Here is a 16,844-nt window from a genome sequence, read left to right on the forward strand (position 1 = left end):
TTACTTATAATGTATGTTCATTTCACAGGGGACTGAGCTGTAACCTGTAACCGTGGAAGATGCTGCATGCCATATATATATATTTGGGACCATGAGAGTGTCTGGTAAGTTTTTTTCGTATCAAAAATAAAAATAAACTTCAATTAAATATTGTATAAAGATGCTTAGGAATATAGGGCCTGATTCAGAGCCGCTCGTAAGCGGCCGCTCGTTCTCTGCGAGCGATGTTTGCCCAACTGCGCATGCGTACGGATCGTAATATGCATGCGCGAACCAGTCAGTGCGGCCGAAATTCATGCGCTCGCAAAATAGCGAATGCCTGATAATTTGAGTGACAAAATGAGGCGTATGTGGGTGGTAACAGGGGAAGGTGCTTGAAAACGGGGAGTGGAGATCCGATTGCAGGCATGCTTAAAGGTCAAAACGGGCGTTTTATGGGTGTGCATAATTAAAACTGCAGCGTCATTGACCACGTCACTGGGTTATTTAATAGCCAGAACTGCTCGCAAAATTGTGGTAGCAAAAACCAACCACAAGAATAGCGAGCAGTTCATACCCTGGTCGATGTACTCGATTAATCTAATAAATAGCGGACATGACGTAGGATGCGAGCGGCCAGGGGGCGTAGTTTCCCAAAAAATGACCGCAAGTTTTGTTCGCTCGTTCAGACCTAGAGGCGTGAACAGACTGCAAACAGCGAACGGTTCATTTGAATAGCCACCCCTATTTTCTGGACGAGCGAGCGCTAATTGCGTCCGGCTCTGAATCAGGCCCATAATTTTACCAAATCACAAATTTATCCTTTGGTGCAGTTACTGCACTGTAACATATTTTTATTTCACAACAAAGCAATACTCCAACATTGGAATAATATCAATGAACATTGTAAGATCTATAAAAGTGCAAAAACAGACATATATCTACAGTCAGGTGCATAAATATTGGGACATTGACAGAATTTTCATATTTTGGCCTCTATTCACCACCACAATGGCTTTGAAATGAAACAAACAAGATGTGCTTCAACTACAGACTTTCAGATTGAATTTGAGGGTAATTACATCCAAAACAGGTGAACGATGTAGGAATTACAACGGTTTCTATATGTGCCTTCCACTTTTTAAGGGGCCAAAAGTAATGGGACAAACTAAACAATCCTAAATCTAACTTTCACTTTTTAATACTTTGTTGCAAATCCTTTGCAGGCAATTACAGCCTGAATTCTGGAACGCATAGACATCACCAGACGCTGGGTTTCATCCCTGGTGATGCTCTGCCAGGCCTCTACTGCAAATGTCTTCAGTTCCTGCTTGTTCTTGGGGCATTTTCTCTTCAGTTTTGTCTTCATCAAGTGAAATGCATGCTCAATCGGATTCAGGTCAGGGGATTGACTTGGCCATTGCATAACATTCCACTTTTTAGCCTTAAAAAACTCTTTGGTTGCTTTTGCAGTATGCTTCGGGTCATTGTCCATCTGCACTGTGAAGTGCCGTCCAATGAGTTCTGAAGCATTTGACTGAATATGAGCATATAATATTGCCCGAAACACTTCAGAATTCATTCTGCTGCTTTTGTCAGCAGTCACATCATCAATAAATACAAGGGAACCAGTTCCATTGGCAGCCATTTATGCCCACGCCATGACACTACCACCACCATACTTCACTGATGAGGTGGTATGTTTTGGATCATGAACAGTTCCTTTCCTTCTCTATACTCTTCTCTTCCCATCACTCTAGTACAAGTTGATCTTTGTCTCATCTATCCATAGGATGTTGTTCCAGAACTGTAATGGCTTTTTTAGATGTTGTTTTGCAAACTGTAATCTGGTCTTCCTGTTTTTGAGGCTCACCAATGGTTTACATCTTGTGGTGAACCCTCTATATTCACTCTCGTGAAGTCTTCTCTTGATTGTTGACTTTGACACATATACACCTACCTCCTGGAGAGTGTTCTTGATTTGGCCAACTGTTGTGAAGAGGTTATTCTTCACCAGGGAAATAATTCTTCTGTCATCCACCACAGTTGCTTTCCGTGGTCGTCCGGGTCTTTTGGTGTTGCTGAGCTCTCCGGTGCGTTCTTTCTTTTTAAGAATGTTCCAAACAGTTGATTTGGCCACACCTAATGTTTTTGCTATCTCTCTGATGGATTTGTTTTGATTTTTCAGCCTAATGATGGCTTGCTTCACTGATAGTGACAGCTCTTTGGATCTCATATTGAGAGACGACAGCAACTGATTCCAAATGCAAATGTCACACCTAGAATCAACTCCAGACCTTTTACCTGCTTAATTGATAATGAAATAACAAGGGAATAGCCCACACCTGTCCATGAAATAGCTTTTGAGTTGATAGTCCCATTACTTTTGGCCCGTTAAAAAGTGGGAGGCACATATAGAAACCATTGTAATTCCTACACTGTTCACCTGATTTGGATGTAATTACCCTCAAATTAAATTTGAAAGTCTGCAGTTAAAGCACATCTTGTTTGTTTCATTTCAAAGCCATTGTGGTGGTGAATAGAGGCCAAAATATGAAAATTCTGTCAATGTCCCAATATTTATGCACCTGACTGTATATACAGTATGCTGCATTCAGGAGCGTAGGGAGGGCAGTTCCAGTGGAGCGCAAGCTCCAGGTGCTGAAGGTGTCCGGAGGCGCCACATGCTGCGCCTACTGGCTGGCAGAAGACTTCGGCAGCTGACAGCATCGTGCTGGTGCTGCGCCGTGGCCGCCTGCGTGGCTGCACTTGACAGGCAGCAGCACCCGCAGCTAAACCCGGCCGGCTGAGAGTGTCATTAAGTGGCAGGGCCGGATTAAGGAGGTGCGCATGGCTGGAACTGCGGTCAGGGAACGATTTTGTTAATCTCCAGTCTCCACCGCCCTGCACTACTGCCGGCGGTGAAGGCTGGGGATTAGCAGAATCGGTCCCCGGCCAGTACAGTCACTGGCACCTGACCTGTCACTCTTCCTTTGCTTCCTCCTCCAGTGGTCAGGCAGGCCGGGATTAAACGAATCGGTGCTGCATCTGCATTACTGACACTTGGGGATGTCTCATGCCCTGAGGAACAAGACTCTGGTGCTGGCGCATGGTAGTGTCTGAAAATTCCTTCCCTGGTGGACAGCTACAGTACAGTCAGCAAGGTAAGTGAGAAAAGGGGCATCACTAAATATATTTTATAATGGCTGGAGGTGAGGGGGGATTCATTTAATATATAATGGCTGGGGGTGAAGGGGATCATTAAATATATAATGGCTGGGGGTGAGGGGGATCATTAATTCTATAATGGCTGGGGGTGAGGGGGATCATTAATTCTATAATGGCTGGGGGAGAGGGGGGATTATTAAATATATCATAATGGCTGTGGGTGAGGGGGATCATTACTTATATAATGGCTGGGGGTGAGGGGATGGATCATTTAATATAAGGGATTGGAGTGAGGAGATCATTAAATATATAAGGGATAAGGGGGATCCTTAAATATAGGATATAAGGGTGGGAGTGATGAGTTGTTGGGAATTGGAAAGAGACCAAATCATACAATATATATAAGGGGATGAAGTAGGAAGGCCCTGCTTGCAAGCTTACAGTCTTTAGGGAAATAGACATTGATACACAAGGATAGGTGCTATATATTACATTTTGGTCCAGCCAGAATGCACAGTTTCTTGGTTGGCTGCATGATCCAGTCACACAGGAATGTCGTCGAATTGTCAGGAGGATGTGAAAGAAAGACAATGTGTGAGGTTATGTGTGGACTGGAAAGGGGATGTAATTTTATATGGAAGCTAACATATATGAGGGGATGAAGTGGGGGGGACATTTACTAGACAATAGAATGGTTTATGTGCAGGTATATATATATATATATATATATATATATATATATATTGTGGCAGTATCACCAGAGATGGCACCGGTGAGCAGCAGATTCTGTATGGGGAAGGGAAAATCCACCCACACAGACTAGAAAAAGCGTTGTGGGAAGATGCATAATTGCTGCCTTGTGGATAGAGCTCAGGTGTGGGCTGATGAGAAGGCAGACCAGTCAAGCTGCTGTGGGAAACAGTCTATGTGGGACTATGGCAGCCAGAGAGCCCAGTGAAGCTAAGCAAGCCATTGGGGGCCAGGAGGCCTGTGTCTGGACCTTGCAGGAGGCAAGGGGAGACCACAAACTCTCAGACTGTGTGACAAGAAAGCAGTGAAGCTGCAGGCTGAGGAAGCCAGGGCCTAAATCTGTAGGATACAGGGAAGGCCACCCAGACTGTATTTGAGTAGCTGTGGCAGCCAAGCCAGGCTGGAGTCGGCGATAGACCTGCAAGAAGCAGGCAGAGACTTGTTGTCAGACTAGCTGCACCACATTAGAGAGGGCTCAAGAAGCGAGTTAGATGCCCATAGACAGGGGCTAGGTTGTTTACTATTTTCTGTTCCCTTGTGTTGTACCTGTTTTTCCCTGGTGGAAGTAGAGCACCATCTCATTTATTTTACTTGAAAGCTGTGTGTGGACCCTCATTAAGCACCTAAACACTACACCAAAACACAAGATATCACTATATATATATATATATATATTATTTTTTTTTTATATATATATATATATATATATATATATTATAAGGGCACTGTCATGCCCTTATATTCAGGCTGCATCTAAAAAAATGTATTTCTCCATAGAGAATTCTGAAGGGGGGGCAGGGTGTTTAAGGGGCTACACCTCAAAAGCTATAGGAGGTACCGAGTTGAAATTTGGTAGGAGCGGGTAGAACTGTCGCACGGTGCTGCATGCCAAATTTCAGGGCATAAACATAAAAAAAATAGGACATGGGAGTAATCTAAAGCACCAACTGTCACTTTTTTCTGACACTCTCAACTAGGAACCCTTTTCTGCTATAGTCTATGGGGGATTTTTGGGAAGGCATAACTCAGGATAGGGGTGGAATTTAGACTTGGGGTTTGTTTTGTTTTATTAGGTAGCTATTGTGCCAGGGTACGTGCTTTTGTGGTTCAGGTATATTAGAAAGTTAGTTTTTAAACTATTACCTCAAGAATGCGCCATTGTAGAGATAGGACATTTCAACTTGTTGTGCAGCTGCAGTTGGAGCCTCCATCAGGTGTAATAATTATGGCTTCACTTGGGTGCAGCTAGGTGGCCGTCATTTGCGGGCGGTAGCGGGGGCCGGGGCCGGAACCGGGGGGCAAGAAGCCGGTGTTTGCTGCGGCCGGGATGCGAGGGAGAGTGGGTAGGGGTTAGCGGGCATTAGCTGCAGCCGGGGATGGTAGCAGGTGTTATCAGTGGAAGTGCTGGCGGCGGTAGTGCAGGCGTTAGGACCCGGGGGAGGTAGCAGTACACAGATGCAGGCTCGGATCTGGAAGATCTGTGATACCTGCATTTGTGTTTAAAAAAACAAACACAGAAGCAGGGATGGGTCAGTGAGACCCGTCTGTGCTTCTGTGTTTAAAAATAAAAAGTGTAAAAAATTTTTTTAAAAATGGCGTGGCCCCCTCCCCAAAAAACCAACCAGCCCGGGCTATGGAGCCCAGTACTGGTTGGGCTAAATACAGGTGACAAATGATGTAGGGGTCCCCCATATTAAGCACAACCAGCACCAGGCTTTTCAGAACCTATCCTGTTTGCCAAAATACGGGGGACAAATGACGTAGAGGTGCCCCGTATTTAGCACAAACCAGCACAGGGCTCTGAGCCGCTCCTGGTTCTGGAAATACAGGGGGAAAAAATGCATAGGGCCCCCCTGTATTTCCCAGAATCAGCACTGGACCCTTTCTAGCGGGGGGGGACCCTTTCTAGCTACAGCCAGGGGAGCCCTTTCACTGCGCCCCCCAGCCGAAGCATCACCCCTGACTGCTAGTCAGCCCAGGCCTCCCCCGCCTGAAAGTAAGTACAGGCAGCTTGCAGCTGTTTGTTTTGTTTAAAACGCACTGACTGCGTCTGGGGCTCGGCGGCTAGCTTCCCGCACTATGACTGCTGTCTGCCCCACTGTGTGCCACCCACCAGCGCTGCTGCGGTGCTGCCCAAAGTACCCATTTGGGATATGGCTATATATGAATTGATCAATAAATGTGGCGAGCGGGCGATGCTACAATTCTATGATTGATTTGGCCTGTGCCCGCCCCATTTCCTCCAGTCTGTCCCTCTGCATTAAGAGGAGCCCATGCAGATGCTGAGGCCAGCACACTGAGCACTGTTGCGTGTGAGCACTGAGCAGGTCAGGATAAAATTTACTTCTGGATGCAAAGAAAGCTGTTCTGTTCTAAGGATGCTGGATTTAAACCTCTATACGCTCCTGCCTATACCTTCTAAATCCTGTCTATATCTCCTAGAATATACGCTATTTGCATACGCAGTCATACAGTAAATAAATGCCTTCAGACTGACGCCTTAATGGATGTGTTCCTTGCGCAATACAGATATGGTATGCCATCACACCCTGTGGTTAACTGCAGATTCAGTACCCTCACAGAATGATATTGTTGTCACTCACAAAATGGTGGAACTGCTAATTCACAGAATTGTGTGCTCATTGGAATACACACATGCAGTCTATGCAACTGTGGTTTGAGCAGTTATGTGGCTCCCACATCCCACTCAGTGCCCACAATCTTCCCATTTGATCACCAAAACAATCTCACTGGCTTCCAACATCCTTCTCACTGCATACATTTATCTCATTTAGAATACATGTTCAGCTCCCTTATTTTTAAAAATATCATACTCTGTCTATGCATGTACAGTTTCTTCTCCTATATGCCTCCATGCTGCTATATATTCCCCAATCCTACTGCTATTGCACAAGGAACATGTCCATTAAGGCAGCAGCCTTAATGATCGTAATTTCATTGCTTTTTGAAATTTGAGTAGAAGAAAATCAATAGGTTTTGTGAAATTTCAAATCCTGTCTAAGCAGCCTTAATGAGATACGTTAAACCGTAAGGTTTTTTGTCTATGGATATATATATATATATATTTAGTTAACAGCCACATGGAGTTGTGGGGGGAGGAGGCGTACACACAGTGGGCACAGACAGGGGAGGTGGTGCTGACAAGAGGGAGAGGGTACCCCTGTCTTAAATGCTCCAGGCCTCACGAAGGCTTAATCCGGCCCTGTTAGGTGGGCAGGGTTTTTAGGAATTGTGGCTGTGTACAAGGGGGGGGTAATCACCCTTATCACCCTCCCCTGGATCTGCCGGTGGGCAGCTGTCTAAGCAAGGAGCCTGCAGGGAGCCAGCTTCGGGGGCACTTCCGTCTTTATGCGTTATGACATCACACGCACAGACAGAGGAACTGGGACATACCCCCCAAGAAATGAAAAGAGCGAGGTGCATTCTGGTAGTGTGGCGCCTGTTTGTCGCACAGTGCTGCCATTTATTTTTACAAACATAATTTTTAGGGCCCTGCGTGAGGGAGGTTAGGTGGGGTGAGGGAGGGGAAATCAGTGGCTGAGGGGTTTTATAGTGCATGGTGTTGGCCTGCTACAATACGTGTGTGACACTAATATATAATGTGGGCTGATATATAAGGGGGTTGGAGTGAGAGGAGGCTTAAAGCTGGAATGACGGGCTGTAGGCTGGAGTGATAGGGGGCTATAGGCTGGAGTGAGGGTGCAGATGGCTGGAGTGATAGGGGGCTGTAGGCTGGAGTGACTGGGAAAGACGCCGGAAGGATGGAGCAGGAGGCTGGAGAGACGGGGCAGAAGGCTGTAGGGGACACGGGACATGAATCAAGGGTCCAGTTCATCCTTTGTTGTATTATTATGACATTGGTTATATTCCTACACAAACAGGCATCTTCCAGACCAGTTCCTACATGCATGAACAGTGGATACTGACTGAAGATTGTCTGCCCAGGAAGGATCAATTTATTTAGAGGTTTCCAATTGCAGAGACACTGCCATATAGGTAAGGTATATTTTTATTGAGTACACACAAAACTGGATTTTATTAGTGAAATTATTTTAGTGGGTTGGAATTAGGGGTGAGCGGGTTCGGATTTCTGAAATCCGAACCCCCCCGAGCCCCCCCGATCCGAGTCCGATCCGAGTCAGGCTCGACTTTTCCCGCCTGACTCGGATCTGACATCGAGGCAAAACGTCATCATCCCGCCTTCCGAGTCTCGCGGGTTTTGGATCCTATATAAGGTACCCGCGTCGGCGCCATTTTCTCACTCGGCTGTGGACAGTGAAGAGGGAGGGTGGGAGTTAGTGCTGTGTAGTGTAGTGTAGTGTAGTGCTGCTGTTGTCCACTACTTCAAAGTCCATAGGGGCTGGCTGTGTTGTGCTGTGCTGCTGTTGTTAATAGGGGCTGTGTCCACTACTTCAAAGTCCATAGGGGCTGGCTGGACTGTGTTGTGCAGTCAGTTCTCCATAGGGGCTGTGTCCACTCCAAAGTCCTGTGCAGTGTCCCAGTCCTAAAGGGGTGCTGTAGTGTTGTCCAGGGGGTGCTCTGTCCATCAGGGGTGCTCCCCCCAAGTGCTAAAAAAATAATATATTTTCTGTGTTTGTGAATTGTGTGCGCAGTAGCCGCACGTGCATCAACAAAGTAGTGCCAAGCGTGCGCCTGTGTCATAAGTAAAGGGCCGGCTGGCTTGACCGTTAAAGGGTGCTGTAACCCCCGAAAGTACACTCCAGTCCAAACCCAAAAAAAATTATTTTCTGTGTTTGTGAATTGTGTGCGCAGTAGCCGCACGTGCATCAACAAAGTAGTGCCAAGCGTGCGCCTGTGTCATAAGTAAAGGGCCGGCTGGCTTGATCGTTAAGGGTGCTGTAACCCCCGAAAGTACACTCCAGTCCAAACCAAAAAAAAAATTATTTTCTGTGTTTGTGAATTGTGTGCGCAGTAGCCGCACGTGCATCAACAAAGTAGTGCCAAACGTGCGCCTGTGTCATAAGTAAAGGGCCGGCTGGCTTGACCGTTAAGGGTGCTGTAACCCCCGAAAGTACACTCCAGTCCAAACCAAAAAAAAAATTATTTTCTGTGTTTGTGAATTGTGTGCGCAGTAGCCGCACGTGCATCAACAAAGTAGTGCCAAACGTGCGCCTGTGTCATAAGTAAAGGGCCGGCTGGCTTGACCGTTAAGGGTGCTGTAACCCCCGAAAGTACACTCCAGTCCAAACCCAAAAAAAAATTATTTTCTGTGTTTGTGAATTGTGTGCGCAGTAGCCGCACGTGCATCAACAAAGTAGTGCCAAGCGTGCGCCTGTGTCATAAGTAAAGGGCCGGCTGGCTTGACCGTTAAGGGTGCTGTAACCCCCGAAAGTACACTCCAGTCCAAACCCAAAAAAAAATTATTTTCTGTGTTTGTGAATTGTGTGCGCAGTAGCCGCACGTGCATCAACAAAGTAGTGCCAAGCGTGCGCCTGTGTCATAAGTAAAGGGCCGGCTGGCTTGACCGTTAAGGGTGCTGTAACCCCCGAAAGTACACTCCAGTCCAAACCTAAAAAAAAATTATTTTCTGTGTTTGTGAATTGTGTGCGCAGTAGCCGCATGTGCATCAACAAAGTAGTGCCAAGCGTGCGCCTGTGTCATAAGTAAAGGGCCAGCTGGCTTGACCGTTAAAGGGTGCTGTAACCCCCGAAAGTACACTCCAGTCCAAACCAAAAAAAAATTATTTTCTGTGTTTGTGAATTGTGTGCGCAGTAGCCGCACGTGCATCAACAAAGTAGTGCCAAGCGTGCGCCTGTGTCATAAGTAAAGGGCCGGCTGGCTTGACCGTTAAGGGTGCTGTAACCCCTGAAAGTACACTCCAGTCCAAACCTAAAAAAAAATTATTTTCTGTGTTTGTGAATTGTGTGCGCAGTAGCCGCACGTGCATCAACAAAGTAGTGCCAAGCGTGCGCCTGTGTCATAAGTAAAGGGCCGGCTGGCTTGACCGTTAAGGGTGCTGTAACCCCCGAAAGTACACTCCAGTCCAAACCAAAAAAAAAATTATTTTCTGTGTTTGTGAATTGTGTGCGCAGTAGCCGCACGTGCATCAACAAAGTAGTGCCAAGCGTGCGCCTGTGTCATAAGTAAAGGGCCAGCTGGCTTGACCGTTAAGGGTGCTGTAACCCCCGAAAGTACACTCCAGTCCAAACCTAAAAAAAAATTATTTTCTGTGTTTGTGAATTGTGTGCGCAGTAGCCGCACGTGCATCAACAAAGTAGTGCCAAGAGTGCGCCTGTGTCATAAGTAAAGGGCCGGCTGGCTTGACCGTTAAAGGGTGCTGTAACCCCCGAAAGTACACTCCAGTCCAAACCAAAAAAAAATTATTTTCTGTGTTTGTGAATTGTGTGCGCAGTAGCCGCACGTGCATCAACAAAGTAGTGCCAAGCGTGCGCCTGTGTCATAAGTAAAGGGCCGGCTGGCTTGACCGTTAAAGGGTGCTGTAACCCCCGAAAGTACACTCCAGTCCAAACCAAAAAAAAAATTATTTTCTGTGTTTGTGAATTGTGTGCGCAGTAGCCGCACGTGCATCAACAAAGTAGTGCCAAGCGTGCGCCTGTGTCATAAGTAAAGGGCCGGCTGGCTTGACCGTTAAAGGGTGCTGTAACCCCCGAAAGTACACTCCAGTCCAAACCAAAAAAAAAATTATTTTCTGTGTTTGTGAATTGTGTGCGCAGTAGCCGCACGTGCATCAACAAAGTAGTGCCAAGCGTGCGCCTGTGTCATAAGTAAAGGGCCGGCTGGCTTGACCGTTAAGGGTGCTGTAACCCCCGAAAGTACACTCCAGTCCAAACCTAAAAAAAAATTATTTTCTGTGTTTGTGAATTGTGTGCGCAGTAGCCGCACGTGCATCAACAAAGTAGTGCCAAGCGTGCGCCTGTGTCATAAGTAAAGGGCCGGCTGGCTTGACCGTTAAGGGTGCTGTAACCCCCGAAAGTACACTCCAGTCCAAACCTAAAAAAAAATTATTTTCTGTGTTTGTGAATTGTGTGCGCAGTAGCCGCACGTGCATCAACAAAGTAGTGCCAAGCGTGCGCCTGTGTCATAAGTAAAGGGCCGGCTGGCTTGACCGTTAAAGGGTGCTGTAACCCCCGAAAGTACACTCCAGTCCAAACCAAAAAAAAATTATTTTCTGTGTTTGTGAATTGTGTGCGCAGTAGCCGCACGTGCATCAACAAAGTAGTGCCAAGCGTGCGCCTGTGTCATAAGTAAAGGGCCGGCTGGCTTGACCGTTAAAGGGTGCTGTAACCCCCGAAAGTACACTCCAGTCCAAACCAAAAAAAAATTATTTTCTGTGTTTGTGAATTGTGTGCGCAGTAGCCGCACGTGCATCAACAAAGTAGTGCCAAGCGTGCGCCTGTGTCATAAGTAAAGGGCCGGCTGGCTTGACCGTTAAGGGTGCTGTAACCCCCGAAAGTACACTCCAGTCCAAACCTAAAAAAAAATTATTTTCTGTGTTTGTGAATTGTGTGCGCAGTAGCCGCACGTGCATCAACAAAGTAGTGCCAAGCGTGCGCCTGTGTCATAAGTAAAGGGCCGGCTGGCTTGACCGTTAAAGGGTGCTGTAACCCCCAAAGTACACTCCAGTCCAAACCAAAAAAAAATTATTTTCTGTGTTTGTGAATTGTGTGCGCAGTAGCCGCACGTGCATCAACAAAGTAGTGCCAAGAGTGCGCCTGTGTCATAAGTAAAGGGCCGGCTGGCTTGACCGTTAAAGGGTGCTGTAACCCACAAAGTACACTCCAGTCCAAACCAAAAAAAAAATTATTTTCTGTGTTTAGCCGCACGTATATATCAAATCGATATAACATAAATGGAGGACCAAACTTTCTCCGATAAAAATAAAATAGAGAAAGATCAAGAACCACTTCCTCCTAGTGCTGAAGCTGCTGCCACTAGTCATGACATAGACGATAACATGCCATCAACGTCGTCTGCCAAGGCCGATGCCCAATGTCATAGTAGAGGGCACATACAATCCCAAATGGCAAAGTTCAGGAAAATGACCTTGAAAAAGACATTTAAATCAGCTGAAGAGAAACGTAAACTTGCCAATATGCCATTTACGACACGGAGTGGCAAGGAACGGCTAAGGTCGATCCCTAGTATGTTCATGACTAGTGGTTCAGCTTCACATGACGATGGAAGCACTCCTCCCACTAAAAAAATCAAAAGAGTTAAGCTGGCAAAAGCACAGCGAAGAACTGTGCTTTCTAAGAAGATATCACAAATCCCCAAGGAGAGTCCAAGTGTGGTGGTGGTTGCGATGCCTGACCTTCCCAGCACTGGACGGGAAGAGGTGGCTCTTTCCACCATTTGCACGCCCCCTGCAAGTGCTGAAAGGAGCACCCACAGTCCACTTGCTGATATGCAAATTGAAGATGTCACTGTTGAAGTACAACAGGATGAGGATACTGGTGTAGCTGGCGCTGAGGAGGAAGTTGGCGAGGAGGATTCTGATGGTGATGTGGTTTGTTTAAATCAGGCTCCGGGGGAGACAGTTGTTGTCCGTGGGATGAAAAAGCCCATCACGGTCATGCCTGGGCAGAAGACCAAACATTCCACCTCTTTGGTCTGGCAATATTTCTATCCAAATCCGGACAACAACTGTCTTGCCATATGTACCATATGTAAAGGTGAAATAAGTAGGGGTAGGGACGTCAACCACCTAGGAACATCCTCCCTTATACGGCACCTGCAGCGCGTTCATAAAAAGTTACTGTCAAGTTCAGAAACTTTGGCTCAGACCGTAAGCAGTCCAGGGACACCTAAATCCCGTTGTCCTGTTGTATCCAAGCGCCTGCAAACCACACCGTCAACTCCCTCCTCGTCAATTTCCTCCTTAGTCAGGATCGGAAGTAGTCCTGCAGGCCATATCACTGGCATGACTGACTCTCCTATCCGGGATTCCTCCGGAGGATCCTGCATTGCTACGCCTACTGCTGCCGCTGCTGCTGTTGCTGCTGCTGCTGGGAGTCGTTCATCATCCCAGAGAGGAAGTAGGAACACCACTACTTTTACTAAACAATTGACCCTCCAACAGTCCTTAGCGAGGAGGATGAAGTACGACAGCAGTCATCCTGAAGCAAAACGTATAACTGAGGCCTTGACTGCTATGTTGGTGTTAGACGTGCGTCCGGTATCCGCCATTAGTGCAGTGGGATTTAGACAATTGATGGAGGTAGTGTGTCCCCGGTTCCAAATCCCGTCTAGATTCCACTTCACTAGGCAGGCGATACCGAGACTGTACAGAAACGTCAGAAAAAGTGTCCTCAGTGTCCTGAAAAATGCCGTTGTACACAATGTCCACTTAACCACGGACATGTGGACAAGTGGAACAGGGCAGACTAAGGACTATATGACTGTGACAGCCCACTGGGTAGATGTATCACCTTACGCAGCAACAGCAGCAGCGTCACCAGTAGCAGCATCTCAGAAACGCCAGCTCGTTACAAGGCAGGCTACGCTGTGTATCACCGGTTTCAGTAAGAGGCACACCGCCGACAACCTCTTAGAGAAACTGAGGGAAATCATCGCCCAGTGGCTTACCCCACTTAGACTCTCCTGGGGATTTGTGATATCTGACAACGCCACCAATATTGTGCGGGCATTACATCTGGGCAAATTCCAGCACGTCCCATGTTTTGCTCACACAATAAACTTGGTGGTGCAGAATTTTCTGAAAAGCGACAGGGGCGTGCAGGAGACGCTTTGGGTGGCCCGAAAAATTTCTGGCCACTTTCGCCATTCAGCGACTGCGTGCCGAAGACTGGAGCGCCAGCAAACACTCTTGAACCTGCCCCGCCATCACCTGAAGCAAGAGGTTGTGACGCGGTGGAACTCAACCCTCTATATGCTTCAGAGGATGGAGGAGCAGCAAAAGGCCATACAAGCCTATACATCCACCTATGACATAGGCAAAGGAGGGGGTATGCACCTGACTCAAGCGCAGTGGAGAATGATTTCCGTGTTGTGCAAGGTTCTTCAGCCCTTCGAACTTGCCACACGTGAAGTCAGTTCAGACACTGCCAGCTTGAGTCAGGTCATTCCCCTCATCAGGCTTTTGCAGAAGCAGCTGGAGAAAGTGAAGGAGGAGCTAAGACGGAGCGATTCTGCTCGGCATGTGGGACTTGTGGATGAAGCCCTTCATTCGCTTTGCCAGGATTCCAGGGTGGTCAATCTGTTGAAATCAGACCACTACATTTTGGCCACCGTGCTCGATCCTAGGTTTAAAGCCTATGTGGTGTCTCTCTTTCCGGCCGACACAAGCCTGCAGAGGTGCAAAGACCTGCTGGTGAACACACTGTCAGCTGAAGCGGAACGTGACACGTCAACGGCTCCTTCTTCATTTTCTCCCGCAACTGGGGCTGCCAGGAAAAAACTTAGGTATCCTAAGCAACCCGCTGGCGGTGATGCAGGGCAGGCAGGACCAAGTTTGGACATCTGGTCCGGACTGAAGGACCTGGCAACAATTTCTGACATGTCTACTGTCACTGCATATGATACTGTCACCATTGACAGAATGGTGGAGGATTACATCGGTGACAGCATCCAAGTAGGCATGTCAGACAGTCCATACCTGTACTGGCAGGAAAAAGAGGCAATTTGGAGGCCCCTGTACAAACTGGCTCTATTTTACCTGAGTTGCCCCCCCTCCAGTGTGTACTCCGAAAGAGTGTTTAGTGCAGCCGGGAACCTTGTCAGCGAAAGGCGTAGGAGGTTGCTTCCACAGAATGTGGAGAAGATGATGTTCATCAAAATGAATTATCAGCTCTTCCAGGGAGACCAGCCTCCAGAACGTACAGAGGGACCTGTGGTGGTGGATTCAAGTGGGGACGAGTTAATACTTTGTGAGGATGAGGATGTACACACTGAAGAGGGTGAGGAATCGGTGGATGAGGAGGATGAGGATGACATCTTGCCTCCGTAGAGCCAGTTTGTGCAGGGACACATTAATTGCCAGCTTGTTTTGTGGGGGCCCAAACGAACCAATCATTTCAGCCACAGTTGTGTGGCAGATCCTGGCGCTGAAATGATTGATTTGTTAAAGTGTGCATGTCCTGTTTATACAACATAAGGGTGGGTGGGAGGGCCCAAGGACAATTCCATCTTGCACCTCTTTTTTTCTTTGCATTATGTACAGTTTGGGGCCTAGTTTTTCTAACTGCCATCCTGTCTGCCACTGCAGTGTCACTCCTAGATGGGTCACGTGTTTGTGCCGCCCACTCGTGTCGCTTAGCATAGTCATCCAGCTACCTCGGTGCAACCTTTTGGACATAAAAACACTATTGTGAGGTGTGAGGTGTTCAGAATAGACTGGAAATGAGTGGAAATTAAGGTTATTGAGGTTAATAATAGCATAGGAGCAGAAAAACCTACAAATTCTGTGATTTTAGCTGTTTTTATGCTTTTTTTCAAAAAAATACAGATCCAAAACACAAAACCCAGAACCCAAAACACGGAAGGGTGGTTTTGGCAAAACCAATCCAGATCCAAAACACGAAGAAAGATCCAGATCCAAAACCAAAACACAAAACACGAAAAGTGGCCGGTGCACACCCCTAGTTGGAATATATCTAGCCCTCCATGCCCCAGTTTGAGACTGCCCCATATGTTTATTTTAAATTCTCTTTACTTTAACCCCATTTGGACCCGCCTCCTCCCTGGAACACTTGGGGGGGTGGCATAGCATGCATGTGCACCGGGTGCCCAGGTTACACGCTACACTTCTGGCTGCATTCAAATATGCAAAGTATTTTAAAAGTGCTCTAATAACATTTTAAACATTCTGTAACATGTGTAACATTTACTTTTTGCCTGCTGTACCTATTCTACCTCTAACTATGGCTTTAAGCACACCCGGGGCCGCCGTCAGGGGGGGACTGCCGGGCCCGGAGAGAGCGGGGGCCCGGGAGACAGCAGTGCAGAGTATATGAATCAGCAGCCGGGGAAACACAGCGCCGCCGGCGGTATTTAATATATGGTGCTGGCCGCAAGACATTACAGCTCGCGGACCGGCAGCCAATCAGGAGCAGCCTTTGCGGCCGCTCCTGATTGGCTGCCGGTCCGCGAGCTGTGATTGGCTCGCGGGCAGTGTCGTATTTCAATTACCGCCAGCGGCGCTGTGTCTACCCGGCTGCTGATTCATATACTCTGCACTGCTGTCTCACCGCCTGGTTAGTAACTATTTCCCCTTCGTGGAAAGGACCTAACTACGTCAGATATGACGCAAACATGGGGGCGTGGCTTGGAGTGTGACGTATGATTCGGGGCGCGGCTTGCCGGGGCGGGAATGATTTGAACTCCGGGAGGTGCTAGCGATGACAGCGGAGACTCCGGGGATATACAGGGCCTGAGAGTTGAGAGAAGGGCCCCCACCCGCTGAGCGGCCCTGGAGTGCCACCCCCAGAGGACCCTTTACCGGGGAGAGAGCAGGTGAAGCCCGAGACCTGAGCCGCACTCCCCGCAGCAGGGTCGGCACCCTCCCGCCCCAGCAGCCGTCCTGTGGGAGGTAAGCAGCGTCGGCCTTCTTCTCCCGGGCACAGTTCCCCGGTGTGTCCTCTGATAACTCGGCCGTTGCCATGGGTCTGGGTTGTGGCCCTCCCCCCACCGACACCCTGCAGCTCACCCCGAGGTGGATAGGAGCAGAGCAGTGACTATCTGGGAAGCCCTGTGTGTCACCCTGTACCCCCTATCCCTGTGTGTGTGACCCCCCTCTACCTCTGTGTGTGTCACCCTGTACCCCCCACCCTACCCTTGTGTGTGTGACACCCCCCTACCTCTGTGTGTGTCACCCTGTACCCCCCCCACCCCGACCCCTGTGTGTCACCCTGTACCCCCCACCCCTGTGTGTGTGACACCCCCCTACCTCTGTGTGTGTCACCCTGTACCCCCCCACCCCGACCCCT

This window comes from Taudactylus pleione, unplaced genomic scaffold (genome assembly GCF_031769625.1).
Source record: "Taudactylus pleione unplaced genomic scaffold, aTauple2 ptg000085l, whole genome shotgun sequence".
Classification (NCBI taxonomy): domain Eukaryota; kingdom Metazoa; phylum Chordata; class Amphibia; order Anura; family Myobatrachidae; genus Taudactylus; species Taudactylus pleione.